This window comes from Haliotis rubra, unplaced genomic scaffold (genome assembly GCF_003918875.1).
Source record: "Haliotis rubra isolate DU_JTF1 unplaced genomic scaffold, ASM391887v1 Scf661, whole genome shotgun sequence".
Classification (NCBI taxonomy): Eukaryota; Metazoa; Mollusca; class Gastropoda; order Lepetellida; family Haliotidae; genus Haliotis; species Haliotis rubra.
Window position 1 is genome coordinate 462,124 of NW_025767370.1, and position 23,725 is coordinate 485,848.

General features: G+C 36.8%; 1 long non-coding RNA gene across 1 annotated transcript; it reads left to right on the forward strand.

Annotated features, from left to right (window-relative positions):
* Positions 1–1,874: 1,874 nt before the first annotated feature.
* Positions 1,875–23,610, forward strand: LOC124257482. Its single transcript, XR_006893287.1, has 4 exons — positions 1,875–1,885; positions 6,985–6,993; positions 22,009–22,013; positions 23,395–23,610. It is a non-coding gene; the product is annotated as an uncharacterized LOC124257482 (long non-coding RNA).
* The last annotated feature ends 115 nt before the right edge of the window (positions 23,611–23,725 follow it).

Consider the following 23,725-nt stretch of genomic DNA (forward strand, 5'->3'; position numbering starts at 1 on the left):
GCTAGGTTTCAGTATCCGGAAACAGACAATGCGAGTTTCCGCATAGTTTACAAAACTGAAACTAACAAATCTAGGTTTCCGTCAAGTTTCTACAACTGAAACTATCATTATGCGTTTCCATTTAGTTTCAGTTCGCTGAAACATTCAAAGAGAGAAATGACTTTGTTTCCGCTATTGCGGAAACCTATTGGATACTGGGTAATGTAGGTTTCCGCTAGGTTTCTGTTGGTTTCAGCTTAGATGAAATGGCAAACTTATAATTAGCTTTGTGCTGTTCCATTGGGGAACTATATTTACTTATTGTTACATTTGCAAGATAATTTCTGTTTACAGAATCCAGTTAGGGTCAATGCAGGAAGCAAAAGTACTGTTCGTGCCGTAGCCCCTAGTATGTTGATCAACCTTCAGGTGTTGGCAATCTATAGCTCATTTTTATACTGTACCGGTAAAGTGTTTATGGTTACATGCCAGTTTTTAGTGTACATTTGTGATAGATTAGTTATTTTACTGTCCTTCGAAGACAGGTAAGTATATAAGTTTGTTTTTATTTCATGTACACATTTACAAATTTAGAGTTACGACTTTCATAGTCACGATATGGCTACCGATGTGACTATGCAACTCACTCACTACCATTCTGCATAACTTGTGAATGTACAATTTATTACATTGTACCCGAAAAACAACAAACACAGTGACACATGCACTGTTATGATTCATCTGTTTCATTATTGTGAATAGCTCACATTTCAACAGTACTCAACAATGTGTGTGTGTGTGTCTGTGTGTCTGTCTGTCTGTCTGTCTGTCTGTCTGTATGTATGTATGTATGTATGTATGTATGTATGTATGTATGTATGTATGTATGTATGTATGTATGTATGTATGTATGTATGTATGTATGTATGTATGTATGTATGTATGTATGTATGTATGCATGCATGCCCATATCAAAAGGGAATTTTCAGCATTGGAGAAAACAAATTCTGTATGAATATGCAAATACAAATATGTCAAAACCCTACAACATTTTATGCATATGATGAAATGAGGTCTACTAGTGCAGGCATAACATATTTGCTGTGGTATTTATAAAACAGATTTCAAATTCAAATTCAAATGTTTATTGTATGAAGGTCATGGGCCCATATACATATACATGAAGTGTACATTTGAAGCTGTCTCAATGTATCTTAACATATACACACTAACAATCTCACATAGTAAAGACTTGGCAACTTGCTTACAACCATGAAGCTTCTGTTGCACTCACACTGAGCAGCCAACAATCCTCTGATGTGGTACATATGACGCAGAGCCTTGAGTTGAGCCTGAGTTTTGCCACACAGAAAGGGGAAATATAACCAAGTTGATTACAACAAGGCTTGAACCAGTCCACAACCGCAAACAGATGGTGTATGCTCTACTTAAGATTTGTGGGTGAATATGAAGAGTCCTGGTTGATGTCTGGCACAACATCGTTGCCATCCTTATCATCCCACACAGACTCTTCATCATCCTGCAAATACAATACATACAATGCTTAGTAAAACTGCAAAAACAGCCAAAGTAACACATTTATACATATTCATAAACATGCACAGTGGTACATCTGATCACAATGAAATTATATAATTAGAACGACTAATTTGTATATGTAACCAAAATATTTTTTTCACAATCACAAAGGAAAGATATGTAGTATACATGTATATTGTATCTTCCATTTGACATGTCACTTATTTTATTGATTGGTACCAGAAAATAGTAGCCAACCCAGTATTCTGAAGCAAATTGTTGTAATATTTATTACTGTTACTGTACTCATATTCAAGGTAACATCTACTACCAAATCGCCAATTGAAATCGAAGCATATGTAAAACGGTACATACATATTTTAAATAGATACGAATTATGTTTAAACACTGAATGTAACACATAATTATATATGTGATCTTATTCAAATTGAAATGACCAACTCAACTGAGAAAAGCATACAAAACCTAACATTTCCCATGAATGAAAAATCGTGGGTATTTCTTAGTTTTATCAACTCTCTAAGGAAACATTCCCAGCAATATAGTAACATAAAATATTATTTTTTTATGTGACCTTTAATTTAATTTAAAAACTGTAAAATGTGTAGCACAACTTATTCACTTTCAGTTACAGTTACATATCTGGTATACAATAATTACACTCTTGCTCGACAACGGTATAAGTCACCAACTTCTAAATGCCAATCAAACAAATTACAATAATTAAATATATTCATTATTGATATATGATGGATAGCAATGGGATAGATCAAACTGAAGTCGTTAAATGAAACCTATGAAGTGAAGTATTTTGGACTAACCTGATGAGAAACTGCCGTCCATTCCAGAGGATTCCTTGTTTCCTTGAAACAAACGACTGGCAGTGCGGACAGAAAACTGGGTCTTTTTCTTGGAACTGAAAAACATATCAACATATCTTAACTTATGAAAGTGTAATCCCATATATAACATATGTTAAACTTATGGTTACACTGGAATCCACGCACTGTTACATTTTGAGTGATTATATTTTTCACAAAGATAAAGAATTTTATTCTATGTATCTATTTAGTGTTTACTTGTTTTTGACTAAATGCTGATGAATAAAAAATATTGTTTTAAGATTTCCTTTAATGAAATTAGGAGCATGGTATGGTGTAACTATAAATGATTACCAAGCCAAGCCTCTTGTCAATCTCCAACAAGTCAGTGGATCCACAATACGTATCTGTAAATCAAATAATTGAAACAATGATTCTTTTAGAAATGTTATACGTGACTTGTGTCAATGCATTGTAAGGCTAAGAGGTTCAATAATTGATTACCTAAATTATTACACAAAGCTATGAGTGTAAAGTATATGTTATAATTGTTTTAATGGTAATAAAATGATAAAAGATGTACTGGTATAATTGGATAAATACCGCCATATAGCTGGAATATTGCCGAGTGCGGCGTAATACTAAACTCGCTCACGTAGATATATTGAGCTGACATCACATATAATTAGATAAGTAAAGTTATAATACAGGGAATGTACGTAGATCTACGTGTAGAACTGAAAAGAATGAACATGATATAAGCATGTCTAATACATGTGCATGTTTTGAGCTCAATAGGTAAATTACTTACCTGGTGAAGTTTTACGTCCAGCAGAACGTATATTGCCTACTCCTGACAGGGTTTTGAAAAATCACCTATTTGCCACTAACACAATCTCTTATGAGTAGGACTCATGGAGCTCGATGAGGACTTTTAAAGTAACGTGAATATGTTTTCAGATTTATTCACTTCTCTAGGCCTACATGTTGATGCTTGACACTGAGGAGGAGCAATTAGTGCCCATAATGCGATGAGAAGACCCTTAAGCCCATACAAGCCCACTGTTGGGTACTCACATTCAATCTGCTCATTTCCACCTTTCACGGTCCCCTTTGATGTCGGCAATGTAAACAAATAAAACAATGGCGACCGGATCACGTCCACGCGAGACTACCTAAATCATTATAAAAACACACAGCTGACATTTTATGTGTATAGTGTATGTTTATTTTGTTGTATAACGCGGAAAGATATTGTCAAACTGTAATGTTAGATTTAGATTGAAAACAACAACAAAGTGTTTTCCCGTGAGCCTTGCGAGTCGCGATTTTCAAAGCCGCCTCAGTTTTCCTCAAAGCACTGAAAGAGAGAATTCGCTACCTGGAAAGAAAGATGGAAATGGCTGCGAAAAACTCGCAGTACCACGACCCTGTCAGGTAAGACCAATTTGTTTTGTTGTCAAATAACGTTTTATGAATTATTTACTTTACGTACAGATAATCCGGATTGGTAATCAAGCTAATCTATCGAATTACAGCCAGTGGCCATAGGTATTCGCCACTATGCATTATTCGACTTACATGTTAATTTGGTGCAGCTAGAAATATGTCTTGAATTTATTTGATATCCGTTTGATATTGTTCATATTTTGCACATGGGTTCTGAATCATCTCAGCTTCAAAGACATAATTTCCGTTTTATTTTCAATTCAATGCGTGTCATGGTTAACATGGCGGTCTATGGGGAAAGAATACGCAATGTTGTATATATGTTGCTCATGTAACTACAATGCGGAAAATTATGTATCTGTGACCAAGATTATTTCCTAACAGCCTGCATAATTTGACAACCAAATATGGAAAACTGAATTAATGAAAATTACATAGCTACACTAAAATAGCATGCAAGTCTATGAGAATTTTGCCGACTGACGTATATTTAAGTCCCCTGACTGTATAAACAGTTTTGCACGAACTATTTTCAAAGGTTGGTGAAGTAAAATAAGTGTCTATCGAAAATATACTACAATTTTGAAAAATATAGCAAAAAGATTGTATATTAATTGATTTGTTTTATCCATTTAGGCTGTTGAGAGGAAACGTGTCACGACCACTCCTGGAAGAAAAGATCACCCTCTCTAACTGAAGGTATGTGTTTATGGTACTATGAAACATAGACGTAATTTCACTTTGAATATTTTATTATTATGCTTCCCTAGATACATTTTCACAAAATGAACCATACTCAAGTTACATTTGCAAATGGATTTGAATAACCGGTAACTTAATCATGATTTCAAATTGGACCAAATAAACTTCACACCTGTGTGAAATGGCAGTAAAACTGACCCCTTGATTTTACAATACCGTAATTACTCCAAGGTTATGTCACATGAGATAACTGAACTTCATTCATCAGGATGTTTATGTCAGGCCGTTCACTTACTCATTGCATAACCTTAAAGTGATAAATCTGTAGTTTGCTTGTTGGTATAAATGTCGCTGCAATTGTTTGGGGTTTGTTAAACCTCAAATGAATGAATGGAGAAATGCAAAGAAAAGTAACGTGTTATTGTTTATTTTTCAGCTGATGATGAGTCTGCAGACTGTATAACGAATGACCAAGGATGGTCAGCTGAAACATGTGTGAAGGTAATTTTGACCTATCTGTAGTGACTTTCATTATAAGTAGTAAATTATTTCCAATTCATAGAGTAGAGACAAGGTTTATGGATGTCAACTCCTTTATTATGTGAAAACATGTTTCAGAAGGAATGCTTACCCCTTCGTCAGGTGTAAGCATTCACTCCGAAACATTGTGTTTTCACATAATAAAGACCTTGACATCCGGAAACATTCGCGTCTTGTATTATTCACTTCTAAATACACCTCAAAGACGTAATGGTGTAAACATACAGTCACTACTGGGTGAATATACTTGTGCCTTCAACAATACAACTGCCTGACAGAGTTTGGTTTTACGCCGCTTTTAGCAATATTCCAGCAACATCACGGAGGTGGACACCACAACGTTGATGAAAATCTATTACTAGTACCATTATTACTACATAGAAAATGCAATAAATGTTCAGATATTATATATAACATATTACTACCTCTGGTCTGGGAAGCATGTAACTCCAGAGCAAAGTTTGTATGGATTCTGTGTCCTCTTTAGAAAATAAGATATTACATTCGGTCAATGAAGTGTGATGAATTGCATAATTTGAGTTTTGAGAAAACTAGTGCAAAGTGTGATTGTTCAATTTAGTTCTCTTTTATTCAAACTTACTTGTGGATTACTCATTTTAAATCATCCTTGGCATTGTCAGTTTCTTGTTGATTGATGTTTGTGTAATTCATCAAAATAACCTAGTAATTCGTTATAACCTGCCATTTTCAGAAACTTGCACAACGCCCAAACAGACTTGCATCTATTGATTGGCCAGATAGACGATAGAAAAAGGTAGCGACAACACTCACCATAGACATGACATCACCAGTCGTGAGTGACGAAGATGACGTCAATTAGTTGCATTCCGTCCCCTTTGTCTGTGAGTCCAGCAAGCTTATGGCATACACGACGACACTGGACTTGGAAAGAATCTACACCTCCACTGCTCTCGTCAAGGCCAACAGGAGGACGAGGATGAGGCATCCAACCAAAGTAACAGAGGGATCTCCGCCCAGGGATGCCCCTTACAGGGCCCACTGACCAGCTCTTGCAATTTAATTGAATTTATTTTCAATTTCATAATGTAATTTTTATTTTATTTTTGTATTGTAAGCTGTATGTTGTTATTGTATATCATAGTGGATGTTTGGCGATAGTTGTGACATAGAGTGTGTGGCTGAATGCCAAGGCGTGCAAATAAATGTCCTATGCAACTATGTTTTATCACTGTGTTAAGTTGTATGTTATTGTTATTTTTCATCATTAGCCTGATTTTAGAAATAAATTTCGTATCTAACATGCTATTTCAAGATAATAAGTGAATGAAAGTTTAACTGATGAAAAATTACAACTTTGTTATAAATGATATATGATTTCTAAAACTGGATTGAGTTATGCCAACATGTTTTGCCCTGTTCTTTAGTGCTATATTACTAGTTATATGTATGATCTTTATTTGCCTTAAATGCTAATCCATACAATGTTGAGAAAATAAAACAATGAATCTTATTATATATTCTGTTTTTCTTTTAGTAAATGTCATGATAATAACAAATTGCTTATATTGTTTTGAACAAGAGTTTATGATATAAATAAAGAAGAATGTTTACATTTAGCTCTTTGAAACGCATATGAAAACCCGTGAACCTGAAATTGAAACCGGTAACTGAAACTATGCGGAAACCTTGTCGGATTGTTGGTAACTGAAACTATGCGGAAACTATGTCGGATTGCTGGGAACTGAAACTATGCGGAAACTATGTCGGATTGTTGGTAACTGAAACTATGCGGAAACCTGTTGGAGTCTTAATAACTGAAACCTTGCGGAAACCTGATGGATTCAAAGTTAACTGAAACTCAACGGAAACTTCTTGGAGTGTGGGTAACGGATACCTTGCGGAAACCTGTTGGAGTGTGGGTAACGGAAACCTTGCGGAAACCCTTGGAAAGTGGGTAATTGTAAGTTTCCGTTATTGCGGAAACTCAATGTAAAAGAACGGAAACTCACTGGATTCTAGGTGGAAACTTAAGTTTCAGTCCACTTTCTACCAGGTTTCCGCATTGCGGAAACCGAGTTATTTTTGCTGTGTTAAATTCCAAACAAGTCAATCTGTTCTCTAATGCTCGGGAATTATTACCACTTACATACCATAGTTTGAGATGTCGACTCAGGAAGCCGACCTTTCGATTCTTATAAGGCTCACGACATTGACAAGGGGTACGCTTTAAAGTTTGGGTGTTATTTTAGCACATGGCTAATCTCATGTGACGTATTATTACAAGCTGGTGGTTGATGGAAGTGAACACATCGCACACTGAAGCCGACCGTGTAAAAACATGATCAAAACAATCATATGGTAAACACATTTAACAAGGCACTGATCCAGAGCAATTTCCGCGCACTGGTTGTTGCTTTTGTTATTGCTTTTCTCCCCTGAGTACCCGGATGATATCCCAGTACTTTCGATTGGTTCGTGACCTTTGCTGCGCAACCCGCATGTGCAATTGATCGTATAGGTGTAGAATGATCAACAAAAATAAAATCTTTTTTTACTCGATAATATTTCCATCATTTGGAAAATGAAATGAAAACACTTTGAAGTTTAATCATCTGCCAGTGGTAAAAAATGTCAGGACTGAAAAAAAACGAAGTCAATGTATGTCTATATATTTTGTCTTATAATCCTAATTATTATATTGCCATATTTGGCATGCATTTTGAAACTTAATAAAAAAGCATACGATTATACTTATAGCGTATTTATAACATGACTGTAATATCTAGACATTTTATAGAATGCCAACAAGAATCATATTTCACACACACCCTAGGTATGACCTAGTATATGTTGTCTGTCTCATTACGGCGAAAACAAATGATTCTGTTGAATGCTACCACAAATGAATAAAAACAAAATGCAAATATTAGAAATAAAACCAACTTAAGTCTGCAACAATGTCAGGTTATTACCTTGTTCGAGGAATGTATCCATCAATATCCACATGGGTTAAGTCCCGATTTTGACAGCCTCAAATTTGGATATAGGAGCCAATAGAGCTTTGGTCTGGATGTGTATGCTGTTTGTCCCCTCTTCTGACAACAGTCCCATCTGCTATTGTAGTGACTGAGGCTGTTTTCAGGCACTGATATCTCCATATAATGGTACCATTCCTGCTGGCAGTTCGTCTCGTATTAGTTTGTATTAGTGTTGAAGAATTTTACTTGTTCTGTACTTCTCTCAGGTGATTGCATTAACATAACTACCCTTAATTGGTGCAGCTAGTTATCCCAGGTTTGAGAGCGAAACCTCGCGAATTAGTGACCAAGACGCTGTCAAAAATGGGACACTACCTCCACATAAAGGAACAATATGCCATTGATCTGCAGCTGACAAAGAATCCCGTTCCATGCCAAGTGTCTTTTAACAGTCTAATACCCGAAAAAGAGATACATCGATTCAGTTTTCACATTGGTGTATAATCTCATTGGTCAACTACTTGCATGATGTCCGCCATTCTTTAAAAAGGTAATCTAATTAGCCAATAATCAGTATTAAATCCACTTGTGTTTTTCTTGGCTTGGTCATGTCCTCCCCAACACTCCCCACCCACCCGTACCATTGTCTTGCTAATTAACATGGTCTGGTGATCCTCTTACGCCTTAAATAAACAACTTGCCCGACTGGCAAAAGAGGAACACCCCCATCAACTTACTGGCGGTTAATACATTGAAGGAAAGATGTTGTTTTTACACAGGTACAGGGTACAGGACAGGGTGTAATCAGTATAGATTAGTAAATCTACATACATAAACATTACCTTTTGACAAATCCACTGTGCAAGAAAAAAGTAATTAATCAATCAGCGTGTTATCGGTTAATCCTTTGATCAATGTTTGTTTTGTATCTCAGCTGATAATTCGTCTTGCTGCAGTTCCATGAGCATATTACATAACATGTAATACATTTGTCACATCAGACCATCAATTCATAATGCTGAGTACATGTATTTACTCCAGACACAAGAAATGCGAAATGGGAACCTCTGGCGGGTAACCTGAGTGGTATTACCATCATACCTGTTATAAATGCAATAATTGACCATCAAGTGAATGATGACAAATAACATGTGTAGGTTTATACCACCAAACACTCAGCTGGTTACAGCAAAGGGGATAGTAATCGCTGAATTGCATGCAATGTTAATTGCCCGAAAAAAGTTATGGGCCGACACTGTTTGGAGGATACGAACGGAATTTCATTGTTGCATAAGAAATACATATAAGCATTGGATGTGTACTGAAGTTAAAATTGTATATACCTAAGTACATTTTCATTTGTCATAAATAGAATATGTAATAGACATCATATGTTTACATGGCATGATTAAATATCGAGGTAAAAAAAACGCAGAAATAAAATCAAATTGAAAAATTGAATCAGTCACTATGCCATCTATGCATTAAAAAATCCGAAAAGCACATACACTGCTGGTATACTTTATTGCAATCAGACAGGAACTACTGGGGGTATTCTCAAATACATGTAACAGCATCTGATGAGCATCCACCCTTCCTAATGTCCCGCTGTTTGGGTTGAAGAAATTTTGTCAAGGTGGCCAGAAGCCCAGTCCCTGTGTCCGTCACGGTCGAAGGAGCAGATAACGACAAGCTTGCAGTTTGGTTTGGTAATTAGACTGTTGGCGAGAAACATTAATCGCTCTGGATCAGTTCCCCTCTAATTACATTGGGATGTATAATGAGAAGAAGCATGAAAGTGTACATTCGATTTCGAAATGGCTAATGCTCAACTTGAACATAAGTTTATTCCTACACCTCGTTGGTGCAATATGCCGAAGGCCAAAGACAACCCACGACGAAGAAATACCGATACCTTGAACGACATCTTCAAGAACTGAGACACCAGTTTCAAAATAAAATGGAATGTTAACTGTTAGACAGTTTGCTGATTCAGCGTCTCTTCTTTCACATCTTTAATATATTTATAATGTACTTATAAATGTGTATGTATATTTATAATTATGTAATATTTTGAAACATTTCATAATATGATGTAATATAACTATTTATTAAAAATTCCTGTAATATGTAGCATGTTGTAACATGATTAAATAAAATCTGTCCATATAGTCTCCCGTTACCACTCGTGGCTTACGCCTTCTATGTTTTTTATGTGTTTTATATTTCAATGTTTATATGCTGAGACTGAAATGAAACACTATCTTTATACATATATTTGGCTCGTTTTCTCATTAGGTGTGCTCTCATTCGCATAATCCGGAATATCCTCTTCTATCAACACGTAGGCCTATCATTGTCTCTATAATCCAATGTTAATTTGCTAGCGGACGGGACATCAACATTTCTCTTAGCTCATCTGTTTGGACCAAAGGTCGATAGAGGGGGAGTTTCCATGTATATTCTCACACCGTTATCAAGATAACAGTTACCAGGTGAACAGAAGTATATATGCATAGTGACTAGCAGCAAATTAACACCAGGTGATTCAGCAAGTAGCACATAGTTGGGGGCATGAGGAGAGTAAGATCAACAAGTCTAAATCCACTCCTTTTTCCAAGTGATGGAATCAATCAACATTCAATCAGCTTGTCTATCCTGAACGTTGTACATCGACATGCCGCTCTATGCAATAAACAGGGAGTTGTTATCACATAAGTGGTATGTTTCGTTGTGTATCCCCATACTGTTTACTGCAGTATAAGTGAAATCTGCTTCACTTTGCGAATGACCAATCTTTTGAAGTTGATTTAAGTTCTACTTAAGTAAACTGCTACCTAACAGATTAATCTCAGATTAAGACATCTCATTCCAAAGTCGTGTTTTCTATTTCAGGTACTAAGAAATACTGAATTTTTACATATTAGATATAAATCTATCAGTACCAGTTTGACGTGTCTGGACATGAGTCAACTAACATAGTGATTATATATTTTTGACCATTACACGTGTCATTCACACGTCACGTATGCCATTCTAATGATCTCTGATCCATTTCATCATACAGCATTTATGTCATTCAATGTTTTGAAGCTCATATGAAAACATGAAAAATGTTACTGTTCCAGTTCCTTTTGAAGAGTGAAATTATTTTTGTTCTTGGAGTGTTCCATCCAATATAGTCATTATGGTTACAATCGGCCTGATTTTAATTAATACCTATCAAGTTATAGATGTTATACACGCGTGCATGCACACACACACACACAAAACATCCAAAACAATTCTGTTCGGACGATAAAGAAATATCTAATTTGATAAGAATCACTCTATAAACAAACTTCCGTATACTACCATTTCAGAAACATTGCGATATTGACCATGGAATAATGTTAACAATATGCAACCAACCCAATGTAATACAATACAATTTTCACCGCCTGTGCATACCACACTGTTGACGAATCTCTCAGGTGTGTTAGAGCGATAATCACATCGCGACATGATTAACAAACCTACAGCTCAGCAGATTTTAATAACTTACCTTTTTAATAAGAAAAACAAGATTTATGGATTCTACTTCTTTATTGTGAATAACACGAAGTTTCGGAGCATATGCTTGCTCCTTCATCAGGTGAAAATCAGGTCACAGTAATGCATTCCACTTCTTAATGCCCATCAAAGATTTAACTTACTTCCAGAGACTTCTTTAAGAGGCATAAGGCCAAGGCAGTAGGCCTTGTTAATTGGTGACTCTTAACTGCATTGACTCACTCATCAATCAACAAGGGATTAGGTCCTGGGGCGTGCAAAGAACAATAATTTACCATCACCCACCAGTTATCTCCCTTTGTGGACATTTCCAAAATTGTACATTTTTGGAAATCTCATATTTCCAAAATTGGAAACATTGTTCTTGAATATGTCATGCTTTTTGCATATTTCATGCAATTCGAACAGCAACTGTTTGACTGCGTTATTCCTTTTTAACACATCCTTGCACTTTGCTATTGCTAGAAGACTCTGGAAATTTACTTAGGTAAATACAGTTTTAGCACACAGCAAATGCTTATATGTATTTCTTTTGCAACAATGAAGTTCTGTCCGTATTCTCAAAATAGTGTCGGCCCATAGGTTTTCACATGCAATTAAAATTGCATGCAGTACAGCAATTAATACTCCTTTGTTGTAACCCGTGTTAGGTGGTATAAACCTACACATGTCATTTGTCATCATTCACTTGATGGTCAGTTATTGAATTTATAACAGGTATAATTAGTGGTAACACCACTTAGATAACACGACAAAGGTTCCCATTTGGCATTTCTTGTGTCTGGAGTAAATACTCAACAGTATAAACATCGATCAAAGGATTAACCCATACTTTTATCTTACACAGCGGAATTGTCAAAAGGTAGTGTTTATGTATGTACATTTACTAATCAATACTAAATACACTCTGTCGTGTCTGTGTCTGCGTAAAACAACTTCTTTCTTTCAAAGGATTAACCGCCAAGACATTGATTCTCATTATTGGCTAACTAAATTACTTTTTTGTAAAGAATGGCGGAGGTTATGCAATTAGTTCCCAGGTATGCTATCTTGGGTGACCAATGCGACTATACACCAATGTGAAATACCTGAAACGATATATCACTTTTCGTGAACATGTATTAGACTGTTAAAAGACACATCATTTGGAACAGCTGCAGGTGAATGGCATACGGCTCGTTTTTGTGGACATTGATGGATACATTCTTCGAACAAAGTAATAGCCTGACATCATTATAACTACCTGTTTTAGTTTTAATAATTGCATTTTGTTTTTATTCATTTGTCGCAGCATTCCACAGAATCCATGATTTCGTCGTGAAGTAATGAGACAGACAACATACACTAGGGCTTGTGTGCGAATTATGATTTACAATGTCTAGATATTCAAGTTATAAGTAAAGGCAGATCGCCTGATAATAAACTAATTAGGATTATAAGACCAAATAAAAAAGACGCACGTTGACTAGTATCTACATACTGGTGAGTGGACATTAACCATGGGAATGTAGCAAGATATTTATTGCGCAGTATGTCACTTCGACCCCCACCTCGCTTCCGAGGAAGAAATCGTTATGTTATAAGTTGTGTCATGCCAAATCCTGTTGGCCATGATTCAAATACATATTTAACTACGAGTAGAAAGTAGTTTTGCTTTTCTAACTTGATGAAAACAAACCATAATCTCATTAATTCTTTAACAGACTTTAGCCCGTCATGTTACGATTATTAAAAATGGCAGCGCACTGTCGCGAACATCCGCGAGTCTGAGAATAAATGCTATTTAGGTTTGTTTTCACCGAGTTACTAAAATCAAAACTACTTTCTACTGGTAGTACAATATGTATTTGATTGATGTCCAATAGGATTTGCGTGACATATCTTATATCATAACAATTTCTCTCGAGGAAGCGAGGTGGGTGTCAATATAAACTACTACTTACAATATTATTGTCACTTCCACCACGACCTCGCTTCCGAGAAAGAAATCTTTATGCTTCAAGTTGTGTCATGGAAAATATGTTTGGTCATCAATCATATATATATTGTACTACAAGTAGTAAGTAGTTTGATTCTTTAACTTCCGCGAAGCGATCTGGACAAATTTAAGATATCGTTCCAAGCTTCCACAACGCTTGTTTCGCACTCACAAACATAACTCATTTACTAAATGATTTAGCACGAACTGCGGGGTCCGGTGGAAATTAGTGCATGGTGACACCATCACTCGACCCCCCAGGACGGCAACGCAACGATTGACAGCAACGCAACGATTCGTTTTGCTTTGAGTAAGTTTCGTTGTTCAGACCATCCTTTAATGTTGGAATAAGGGCGAAAAGTAAATATAAAACAACATGAGTGATTCTACCCTCTGTGTATTGTACTTACCATTGAATCAGAGTACCAATTCGTTATTGAATGTTCATTTTACTGTGATCTGAGAAACAGTCTTCTCCCACAATACTACATAAATAATCCATGTGAAACATTGACAAAAGAGCGAAGTTTTTGAATATAGAGTATAAGATTAAATTAGACATTGTACACGTTAGCATACAGCTTAATATTATATATGGCGCTGGATTGTATTTTCATCTTTATAATTGTAAAACGGGTCGGTGGCCCTTGTACGAAATTAACTCTCACTGACTAGATATAAGCTTATGATGATACATATTTAAACTGAACGTGACAAATTCACTTTTCACCCACAACATTGAACACTTAAAGAACCACTAAACTTTGTTTTTTGTTACTCTTTTAACCATTACATATGAAAGATTTGTGGTTAGTCTTATGCGGAACACCAAATTTATTCTTTAAAAACTTGTGGTTAATTAATACCGAGCGATTAAAAGTGGCCAAAAAGTCGCCTGCTTCCCTCTCGCCCGCCAACGAAACCACAGACAGGTTACGTAACTCTGTCGCCAGAGCACTGCAGTGACGTCATATGAGGAACGATTTTCAGTTAGTTGTATAGAAAATGTGTAGCACGCTCATCATTTTGATGATTTCTCGACATCAACGACGACATGCCGAATCGTTGCTTTGTCGTCAATTGCTCCTAGGGTCGGGCGATGGTGTCCCCATGCACAGATTTCCACAGGACCCCGCAGTTCGTGCTAAATGGGTTATGTTTGTGAGTGCGAAGCGAGCGTTGTGGAAGCCTGAAACGATATCTTACTTGTGTTCAGATCGTTTCACGGAAGTTAAAGAATCAAAACTACTTACTAGTTGTAGTAAAATATGCATATGATTGATGACCATAAAGATTTTCTATGACACAACTTGTAACATAACGATTTCTTCCTCGGAAGTGAGGTTGTGGTCGAAGTAACAATAATATTGTAAGTAGTATTATATTGACACCCACCTCGCTGCCACGAGAGAAATTGTTATGATATACGCTATGTCATGCAAAATGCTATTGGCCATCAATAAAATACATATTTTACTACCAGTAGAAAGTAGTTTTGATTTTGTAACTCGGTGAAAACAAACCTAAATACCATTTATCCTCAGACTGGCGGATGTTCCCGACAGGGCGCCGCCATTTTTAAAAGTAAAAAAATCTTAATCATAACCAAACGGATTTTGCATGACACAACTTATAACATAACGATTTCTTCCACGGAAGCGAGGTGGGGGTCGAAGTCACAATACTGCGCGATAAATTTCTTGCTACATTCCCATGGTTAATGTCCACTCACCAGTATGTAGATACAAGTCAATGTGCGTCTTTATATTTGGTCTTATAATCCTAATTAGTTTATTATCACACTTGTATGCATTTTGAAACTAAATAAAAAGCAGATGATCTGCTGATACTTATAGTGAATTTATAACAGAACTGTAATATCTAGACATTTTATAGTTTGCCAATGTGAATCATAATTCGCACACACACCCTAGTGCATGTTGTCTGTCTCATTACACTTCACGGCGAAAACAATGATTCTGTTGAATGCTACGACAAATGAATAAAAACAAAATGCAAATATCAAAATTAAAACAGATTAAAGTTATAGGAACAATATCAGGCCATTACCTTGTTCGAGGAATGTATCCATCAATATCCACAAAACTGTTCCAAATGATGTGTCTTTTAACAGTTTAATATACGAAAAAGTGATAAATCTTTTCAGGTATTGGTGTATTGTCTCATTGGTCACCCAAGATAGCACACCTGGCAACTAATTGCATAATGTCCGCCTTTCTTTAAAAACAGTAATTTAGTTAGCCAATAATGGGCAATCAATCAATGTAGTGCCGGTTAATCCTTTGAAAGAAGGACGTTGTTTTTACGCAGACACTGACACGACAGAGTGTATTCAGTATAGATTAGTAAATCTACATACATAAACACTACCTTTTGACAATTCCGCTGTGTAAGATAAAAGTAATTAATCAATCAGCGTGTTATCGGTTAATCCTTTGATCGATGTTTATAATGTTGAATATTTACTCCAGACACAAGAAATGCCAAATGGGAACCTTTGTCGGGTAATCTAAGTGTGTTACCACTAATTATACCTGTTATAAATTCATTAACTGACCATCAAGTGAATGATGACAAATAACATGTGTAGGTTTATACCACCTAACACGGGTTACAACGAGGGAGTATTAATTGCTGTATTGCATGTGAAAACTTATGGGCCGACACTGTTTTGAGAATACAAACAGATTTTTACATGACATGATTAAATAACACAGAAATGGGATCAATTTGGATCAGTCATTATACAAATAGGGCCTAACGACACCAATCGATTTTGACAGAATCGTCTATGAAAACAAGTTGTAACTCGGAAACTAGGCAAAGCAGGAGACAAAATTAAATGACAGTAGATTGTGAGAACATATAGCTTTCATTTTCCACAACAATTGTCACGATTTCAGGTTTATACAAGCCTGTAAACACGATAATTTACCCCCTAAAATGTAGATGAATTCTGCATCGGCTCTCAAAGCTATTCCTCATATGACGTCACAGAGGCGCGCCGCTCTGATTGGTTGAAATTTCGTTCGCGGGTGAGAATTGTGCACTGTTGTCAAAAAGGTCGATTTAAGTCAATTAAAGGTTGAAATGAGTAGTTTTAATGACGGGGTTTCATTTATAACGATGCCAGTTAGTGATTTATGCATTTGTACCCTCTAGGGTTTATGTGACCTTTAAAATGTGTTCACTGCAATTTCGACTAGTCAAGTCGATAATCCTTTCGTTAACCCCTTAAACAATCATTACTAAAACAACACCAAACATCAAAGACTACCGCCAGTCGCCTTAACGACCCCATGAAACACTCATGCCGCCCCATGCCACTATTGCAATTAGCCCATGCAGAACAGTAATTTACCATCACCCACCAGTTATCTCCCCTTGCGGATATTTCCAAGATTGGAAATTTTTGGAAACATCATCTTTCCAAAATTGGAAAGTCTTGGAAACATCATCTTTCCAAAATTGGAAATGTCTTGGAAACATCATCTTTCCAAGACATTTCCAAGCTTGGAAAGATGGATTTTTTTTCCAGTGATCTTGCTTCATCACGGTTATGTCCTGTGTGGCAAAACCAGTCTAAAATACTTAAGGTCAAACATGAAAAAAACATCTCGTTTTATGAAGCAAAAACATTTGTTGAAAACCAGTCACCAATTCCACTCAATAGAACTTTTTCTGCAGTTGCTGCTACTTCTACTACTAAATGCACTTCAGTTTCTGTTCAGACTGATTTGACATGGCTCAAATCAGATCAACCCTCTAACATAACTTCAGTCAGTGAGTCTCACACATCTTCAACCCAAACTGTAAATCAAGCTCAGATTGATGTCAATGTACTTGATGTTCCCAATGTACCAGTCACAGCACCACCAGCTTCTCAACCTTTGACCAAAATGAAAGAAAGAAATTCAATAGAAAACAGACAAACAGGAAAACTTCATCTTCAGATATAGTTGTCCATAACTCTTTGAAGCTCTTGATATGGACACAACCCCTTTGTCTCAGAGCGGTAAACATCCGCCCCCTCACACCGTGAACGATCGCCAATAGAGCCACCATGACGCAGTCATCCAGCATAATCCAATGGAATTGTAGAGGACTTAGGAATAACTTTAATGATTTACAGATTTTAATACAGGATTTTACACCATCAGTAATGTGTCTACAAGAAACGTATCTTCGAGACACAGATAAATGTGATATCAGAAAATATAATTTGTATAATCACTTTTCACCTCCAGGTGCAAAAGCCACTGGAGGTTCTTCTATCTTGGTAAGACAGGATGTTATTCATAGTGTTGTTCCATTAACTACTAATCTTCAAGCTGTTGCAGTTCGACTTACATTTCACATTGCCTTAACACTTTGTTCTTTGTACATTCCACCTTCTTCGGCGTTACAGCAGGCTGATCTACAAGCTTTATATGCTCAGCTTCCCAAACCCTGTGTTATCATGGGTGATTTAAACGGACATAACCCTCTATGGGGAAGCGTTAGTACTAATGCTAAAGGCAAAGTAATTGAAGATTTTATTTCTGACAATAACATATGTATCTTAAATGATTGCTCCAACACGTACTTACATCCTGCCACGGGAACTTATTCAGCATTGGATTTGACTCTGACAGATGCCAGTTTACTAAATGAATTTGACTGGTCTGTCCATGATGACCGATGTGGAAGTGATCATTTCCCTACACTACTTAAAGCTATAAACCCTACTGATGAACCACCTGTGACCAGATGGAATTTTGCCAAAGCAAACTGGCCTTTATTTCAAACTCTTTGTTCCAGAACACTGCAGCCTGAAACTTTCAGAAATATTTCAGACCCAATTCAGTTATTCTCAGAGAAATTGAAAAGTATAGCTGATGACACTATTCCTAAGTCCTCTATGAACCCACACATACGTAAACCATGGTTTACAGATGATTGCAAACGAGCTAGAAAATGTAGGAAAAAGGCTGAAAAGTATTTCCGGCGACACCCTACAGTTCATAATTTTAATACTGTAAAATAAACAACGCAAAGGCAAGACGTACATTTAAACAGAGTAAACGTCAGTCCTGGAGACATTATGTATCTAAAATTAATTCACGCACACCAATATCAAAGGTGTGGAACATGATCCAAAGAATTAAGGGTAAAGGTTCCAAATCTACTGTTCATCATCTCAAGGATGGTGACAATATATTAACTGGTAAGTCTGACATTGCCAATAAGCTTGGTGACACTCTCGCCAAACACTCTTCTTCGTCGAATTACGTCCCTGAATTTCAACACTATCAGAAACAACAGGAGAAGAAAAGAATAAATTTTAACTCAGACAATGGCGAAGACTATAATGAATTATTTTCATTACATGAGCTACACACTGCCCTTGCGCAAGCTCATGATACATAGCAACAGGAGCTGATAATATACACTATCAGCTCTTGAAGCATTTACCGAAATCATGTTTGGAAACACTTTTAAATATTTTTGACACAATATGGACTTCAGGGAATTTCCCAACTTCCTGGCGTGATGCCATTGTAGTCCCTATTCCAAAGCCAGGCAAGGATCATACTGATCCGTCTAATTATAGACCAATCTCTTTAACGAGTTGTGTCTGTAAAACCATGGAAAGAATGGTGAATAATAGATTAACTTGGTATCTTGAAACCAATAACCTGATATCAAATATCCAATGTGGTTTCAGGAAAAATCGTAGTACCATTGATCATTTGGTACGTTTAGAATCCTTTGTCAAAAATGCTATAGTAAATAAACAACATGCTGTATCAATTTTCTTTGATCTTGAGAAAGCTTATGATACAACCTGGAAGCATGGCATTTTGAGGGATTTACATGATTTTGGTTTAAGAGGCCGTTTGCCTCTTTTTATATCACAGTTTTTAAAAGACAGGCAATTTCAAGTCCGAGTGGGTTCAACCCTGTCTGACCATTACAATCAGGATCAGGGTGTCCCGCAAGGCAGTATTTTGTCTGTCACATTGTTTAGTATCAAGATCAACAGTTTATCCAAGGTTTTAAACGATTCAATTGATGGATCACTTTTTGTGGATGATTTTAATATTTCTTGTCGTGGTAAAAATATGCATACTATTGAACGGCAATTGCAGTTGTGTTTAAATAAAATAAATAAATGGTGTCTTGAAAACGGGTTTAAATTTTCCAAGTCCAAAACTAATTGTCTACACTTTTGTAGAAAATATAAGCCTCATAAGGACCCAGAACTATCTTTAAATGGCACTCCTATCAAAGTTGTGAAGGAGGCCAAGTTCTTGGGTCTAATTTTCGACTCTCATTTAACCTTTTTGCCGCATATTAAATCACTTAAAGCTAAATGCCTGAAGGCCCTTGATTTGTTGAAAGTTGTTTCCAACTCAAAGTGGGGGAGGGGATCAAACTACCCTCCTCCACCTATATCGTTCATTGGTCCGCTCGAAACTTGATTATGGTTCCATCGTATATGGTGGAGCCTGCAACAGCAACCTAAAACTACTTGATTCTGTCCACCACCAAGGCCTAAGACTTTGTCTTGGGTCTTTTAGAACCTCTCCAATTGACAGTCTCTATGTTGAGGCTGATGAGCCATCACTTACCCAACGTCGTATCAAACTATCTTTGCAGTATATAACAAAACTCTATTCTAACGAGTCTAATCCTGCATTTAACTGTGTTTTCAATCCTTCTTATGAGCAGTTGTACAACAAAAAGCCTTCTCTTGTTCCGCCTCTTGGGCACAGAATTAAACCATTCCTTACTGCTGCTGGCATTGAGCTGGATAATATATCTCCTTCTCGTCTTCTTTCTTCTCCTCCTTGGCAATTGGTGAGGCCAGAAGTTGACTTAACATTAACCACATTTAAAAAGTCCGAAACTAATGATTTACAGTATAAACAAGAATTTAGTCAATTAAGAAATAAATATAATACCTATAAATCCTTATATACAGATGGATCCAAGGATGGTGGCGCGGTTGCTTGTGCCACTGTCATTGGGTCCAAAACAATATCTTCCAGACTACCTAATGACAGTTCAATTTTCACAGCAGAAGCAAACGCAATACTAACAGCTCTTAAATATATTAATAAACACCGTAAATATAAACAATATATCATTTTTTCAGATTCTCTTTCGTGTCTTCAGGCTATTAAAAATCTTTCTTGTAAACATCCACTTTTATTAGAAATTATTGAATTGTATAATGAGCTTGCTACTGGCCAATGCGACATCGTCTTTTGTTGGTTACCCAGCCACGTTGGTATTTCTGGAAACACGATGGCTGATATTGCTGCTAAGGCAGCACTCAACAAATCTGTGACACCACTTCTGATCCCATACTCTGATTACAAAGCTTGCATTAGATCTTACATCCGTGATCTGATGCAAAGAAGGGACACCCAAGTAGGTATCAATAAATTACATGCAATAAAACCCTATATTGGTTACACTTACTTGGTTTGTCAGTCCAGATTTGAAGAGGTCATTATGCGGCGATGTCGCATTGGCCATACAAGGTATACCCATGAATATTTGCTTAAAGGCGAAGATCCTCCGTTTTGCATCCCTTGTGATGAAAGAATCACAGTCAAGCATGTCCTGCTTGACTGTGTTGAATATTCCATCACAAGGGATAAGTATTTTAATGTCAAAACATTGAAGGATCTTTTACTACTGTTCGTTCTGATTTAGTTATTGCCTTTTAAAAGAATTAGATTTGTTAAGTGATTTGTAAATAGTTATATATTTTATTATTGGTAGTTTGAATTAGTAACTGAGATTGTTAGTGGCTGTATCCTCAAAGGGGGTTGAAGTAGTGTAAAATTATTGTCCTCCTGAGAGGGTACGTAAGTCCCAAAACTTTCAAAGTTAACTTTTTGCTTACCCGATTTTTAATCGTAGTATATTTGTTCATTTAAATTTTGGCTAAACTTGTCCTACAATCGCCAACTGCTGAGGGGATGGTGTAAATCCAACTAGGATCCATGCAGGTAGCGAAAGTAATGTAAGTCCCCATGGTTTCTAGTATGGTGATCTACCTTCAGTTGTTGGCGATCTATAGCCCAATTTTATATTGTGTTGTCTAAAATGTTTTAGACTCTATTACTAGTTTTATCTGTATATGTGATACTCTAGTTGTTTTACTGTCCTTCGTCGGCAGGTTTTGTAATATACATATATTTCATTTCAATATCAAATTTTCTCGTCACGATATGGCTGAAATATTGCCGATGTGACGTTAAATATTAACTCACTCACTCACTCTTTGTCACAGAATGTAACAAAATTATGCACTAACAGAATTGATGCCTCAAAGAAGCTATTTCTGTCTTAATTGAGTGTTGTACAGCGTGGGAGTACATGTGTTGCACGGTTTTGTACATATTTGTTACATTGGGCTCAATGTCTCGCAAAGCAGGTGCGAAAGCAGAATAAGTGAAGAAGCACAAATGAGAAGGGCTGACACCCAAACACCCTTTCCAGATCCCGGACGAGATAGCGAACTGCACTGGGCACTTATTGCAATGCAGTCTGACCTTACTACGGTGGCAGAAGCGTTCCTCAATGTGAATGACACATTGTCGCAGTTAAATATTACAGCTAATGAAACACATTATATTGTCAGGTCAGTTGTGAGAAGACTGAGTAAAGGTGACGAATGTATGAATAAATCCAAGCTGAGCTGAACAACAAGAAAATTTCACAATATTGAAGTTAAGGTGCATCAATGCAACATTGCAACACTAAAGATGGCAAATAAGTCAACACACAAGACAGGCCGACAGTGCGGAACAAATACAAGAACGGGAAAATATAGGTCTTAGGTCACCTCAAATAGAAGAAAACACTTATTTTCCATGGCACGGAAGCCAAAGGAAGGGGGCGTAAATAAAGATGGTGTCAACCTCGTGGAAGACTTAACATCTTGTGACATGTCCATCGCTGCAGATGCTGTGAAAAGTATGAGGTGCACACATGCTGGGGAAACCTACGATTATAATATGTTTTTAATGGTTACTAGGACAAGAGAATTTAAGTCGCTGGTCGAGCAAAGAAGTGTGAAATAAGTGATTATTTCTCTCATGAAATCAGCCTGGCGAGAGAGAAGCTGCCAGGAGCCATAAAGGTAAGGCCAAAGAAAAACACAATTGCTTACCCCGTCTTATCACAGAGGAGTTGGTTGGTTTTCTAACTCCCAGCTCAGCAATATTCCAGTTATATGGCGGCAGTATGTACATAATCGAGTCTGGTCCACACAATTCAAATGATCATCAGCATGAGCATCGATCTACGCAATTGGGATACGATGACAGTGAAGCAAGTCAGCGAGTCTGACCAACCGATCCCGTTAGTCGCCCCTTACGACAAGCATGGGTTACTGAAGACCAAATCTAACCTGGATCGTCACGGGTCTGTTCTATTTTGAACTATACCATTCAGCAATGTGTTCATACAAATGGGTCATAATATTAAATGGCCTGGTAAGCTGATCAGTTACATTCTGGAATGTCACAAAGTGTGAGGAGAGGAAGGTCGTTAATGTAAATCTACTTGCACGGCAACAGACTGAAGGAGACGCGTTATGAGTGACACAGTAGTATGACGTATAACTGCACCCCTGTGACCTCAGCCAATATCTTGTGTGGCCTCTATCAGCACTGACAGAAGCATGACATGTGATACACGTCCTATAAATGTTCTTCCGCTCTTGTCGCAAGGCCAAGGTCAATTTTTCGACGTTGGCCGATATCTGTATACCCTTCTTCCCCAATTCATGTCACAAATGATAGTAAGGTCAATAAATATATATAGAGAGACTACTACACTCGGTCTCATTACATACGAATTATACGAAACTCGTGATCTTTGTATGGTTTCTGACCTCACTTTCGCTCGGTCATTTATTTATTACCCACGTATTCCCCTGCATAAAATTGACAAAATAGCGTATTTATGTTAATTATATGATTTCAAACCGACACCGGTTTCATAATGAGGCTGCGGAAGAATTTGGTTCTGTAGGACATTTTTGTGCATGACGTCACACTGTTTTGACGTCACTAAGCCATTCTCGTCTGCCAGATCGTTATCGAAGGTAACCGACGTCACGATGCATGCCAGTTGTCATCGCCTCGTTTAGTAAACTA